This window comes from Prosopis cineraria, unplaced genomic scaffold, assembly GCF_029017545.1.
Source record: "Prosopis cineraria cultivar Desert tree isolate PC_DT_omini unplaced genomic scaffold, ASM2901754v1 PC13, whole genome shotgun sequence".
Taxonomy (NCBI): Eukaryota; Viridiplantae; Streptophyta; class Magnoliopsida; order Fabales; family Fabaceae; genus Prosopis; species Prosopis cineraria.
Window position 1 is genome coordinate 20,602,811 of NW_026555344.1, and position 3,489 is coordinate 20,606,299.

The following is a 3,489-nucleotide window of genomic DNA, read 5'->3' on the forward strand; positions in this document are numbered from 1 at the left end:
CTTCTGGAGTGCACCATTTCATCATCTGACCTTCGATCAGAGTGATTCCAAATCCTACATGTCACTTTTAAATAGTAATATTAGCATACTAAATTTTAAAAAGATCCAATGAACGGATTAAATTTCGTGCATGTTGCAACATTATCAATTATTGCTGTCATGACAGCTCCTCTAGACCAAATTTCGGAGTGTGCTATTTCTCTGTCCAATATCCGATCAACATGATTCTAAAGCCCACACGAAGCTTATAAAAGGTTTTACTTGTGACCTAAATTTTAGAGAAATCTAACGGTCAAATTAAGATTTGGACACCCGGATGTAAAAGTGCAGGTTTTTAGTAAAAACCATTTTCAAAATTGTCCAAATCTCATCCTAATGGTCACAAACTTATGAGAACACTTTGGACACATCAAATAGGACTAAAAACACCTTATATAACATTTAAATGGTAGAAAAATCCTTCATACCAAAATTTGACCACTCAGGTGCCATTTCCCAAAATGGTCCCTAAACCCCCAAAATGCAAAAATCACACAAGAGTGGCCAAAAACTATTCTAAATATCATATACACATATGAATACACACGCTAAATATTTTCACTTAGCTCAAAGATCTTTGTGGGGCCCATGCACCCACTCTCTTTATCCAAGGTATATGTTTGCCCATAACACACCATTGCAATGCAACTATTTTACATTTGCTTGTGGAATCACATATATATCAAAATAAATATTTGTTTGTAGTGGAAACTTGATCTACTAAATAAATCCATCAAAACCACATACCATAGCCAAGTTTTCAAGCCATAAGTCTACAAGCAATCAAAAATTCATACACAAGCCATACAATTCACACATACTCACGCACATATACATAATCATATCCTACTGGCACCCTAATCTTAAATACATTACAATAGATTTGCACAAAAGAAAGGGGTTGTAGTTCTTTATAATTCACAAACAACCCCTAGCTCTGCTCCTTTCCCCATCCTCCACTGGTTCCTTCGCCTGGACCTAGAATATTGAAAAGAAAGGGGTGAGACAACCACAGTCTCAGTAACAGAGAAATTTACATTGATTATTACAAAGCAAGCCATAATCGAATAAACGAATAATAAATTCAACATAGTATAATTTAGCCATTTAAAATGCATTCTGACCTAGGCCGGTATGGCCTTTTATGATCAACAGAATGCCCCCTGGCACTCTTTAACTTGCAGGTAAACCTTATACCTACTTGTACCTCCACAGGCACAAAACATAATTTAAGGCATGATCTAATTCACCAAACTGCCTATGCCCCTTCGATGTGAATCCTGAGCAGTCAAAGCTAACTTTCTCCTAGAGCCAGCCCGACTTACTCTCTATGTGAGGGCTACCTTGGCCTAGGCACTCAACCTCACACTTCATATGTCGGATTCCCTCCCCCATTGAGAGGTGTCAAACACTCAATACACTAACCAATTTAGTGCACCAAGCCCATAATACGTAAGGCAACACTGAGTACTGGCAGTGTGCCATAGAATATCAAAAGTCCACACCTTCTCATTGGTGAACTCCCACCAAGATCATGCCTTTTATTTGTGTCTACCTTTCCCGAGTATTGACCACTTCAACACTCTAAGGTAGTATAACATTTATAAATCTCTCTTAAATGGTTCCTTAGCCTATCTAAGGTACCTTACTTAGTTACACTTCCTTAAGTGCAACTTCTATTCCTTATGATTAAAATACATGTAAACAAATCTCGTTTCCATAAAAACATTGTTGTTAAACAATTAGAAAACATATTTGCACTATAATCCAAGTAGTACCCCATAACCCCTATAAAGAACATTTAATCTTTTAAAAAATGTAATGCATGATAGCTAGTTATTCAAAAATAGCTAAAACAAAGTAATTAAAAATATAAATTCTCCTGTTACCTCAACCCTTTGGTACCAAAAGGGTTCTTCTTGTACAAAATAGGGCTCGGCTTATTCCTTAACTTCCGAACAAATTCCACCAACAATTCCTACAACATATAAGTCAACATATAAGTGATCCACATCACTTATCATGTCAAATAGCATTAATGAAAACTATAACTCATACCACACAACTTGGGTCTACGAGTCATAATCCATCTCAATGGTCCATTTATTAAACCAACCATTCACATAGTATCACTTAACCACCAAAACCATTTATTAGCCATTACTAGGCTAATTTTCAATTTATATAATTTTTAATCAATTAAAAACCTTCACTTAGTGTCACCAACTTTCACCATTAGCTCTTATAATGAAAACCAAACCTTAATTTAAATCTTATTGGGCTCAAATAGCAAAATTATAACTAAATCAATAGGCTTAAACCATTGAGGAGCAAAACTTAATCTCTCAGGGTTTAATTTGTGCTCAAAACACCTCTTTTCATCTAATTATCCACTCAAAATATTAGATCACTATATAGAAATTCAAAACATTCTCCCTAAGATCCAAAGAAATAAAAGCTTACAAGAATAAAGCCTTTGGGATCAAAATCCACAATTTCTCTTCCAAAAATTGAGAAAAACAAAGAGGAAGGGAAGAGGATTGAAGTAGGGAGTTTACCTATCGCGTAGCCGAGCTCGCAACGGCCGCAAAGTTTCCTGGATCCGAGCCTAACTCCCTCTCTTTCTCCTTTCTTCTTCCCTCTCTCTCTCTCTCTCACGCGTTTCCTTTCTTTTTTCTTTTTAGTTTCTGTGTTCTTTTGCTTTTTAAAATTGTTGATCTAATGCCTTGGGGAAAATTACAAGAACTGGCCCAACATTTTTATTATAGCACAAAAGCCCAGGTTAACTTTGGTAATTTTTTTCATAATTAAAAATCAAATAAAACTAAACTTTTGCTGAGAAAAATTTAAATTCTAGATCTCTATTAAATATTCTAAATTTTAATTTAATTATAGATATTTTATTTTATTTTTTTTAAAATAATTTCGAGTCTTAAAATTTTTAGGATGTTACATCTATTATGTTACTATTGTCCAAATTACAATCTAAATATAACCATATTATTGAATTTGATATTTTTCTATTTTTATATTGTACTAAAGGTGTTGGTACAAATTCATTATTTTTTGGCATATTAAATGTAACTTGAAAAGGTATATTATTACAATCTATTTTATTTGGTTTTATAAAATCTGTTTCATAATATATTTCTCTCTCATCTGGTTCTAACATTCTGTCATCTCTTGATTCTTTTGATATTCTACTTGATTCTACATTTTTATTATTATATGATGGATCATCTAAATTTGGTGGTCTAAGTCTTGAGGCATTCCATAGGGTTGTTGTTCATGAATTTTTAATTGTGAATTTTGCATATTTATAAAAGCTTCATCATAATTATTGTTTATCAAATGTTTATATCTTGTTTTATTTTTTTCTAATTCTTTCTTTTCTTCATTTTCTTCATTTTTTCAATAATTTTTTGTAATTCTATTTCTAATTCTTCTGAT

The 3,489-nt window shown here is 32.9% G+C and overlaps 1 long non-coding RNA gene across 1 annotated transcript; it reads right to left on the reverse strand.

The window, feature by feature from the left end:
- Positions 1-798: 798 nt before the first annotated feature.
- LOC129290647 (uncharacterized) lies at positions 799-2,703 on the reverse strand. The gene is made up of 3 exons (XR_008588486.1): positions 2,598-2,703; positions 1,929-2,017; positions 799-1,017 (listed from the first exon to the last, which is right to left on the reverse strand). It is a non-coding gene; the product is annotated as an uncharacterized LOC129290647 (long non-coding RNA).
- Positions 2,704-3,489: the final 786 nt, after the last annotated feature.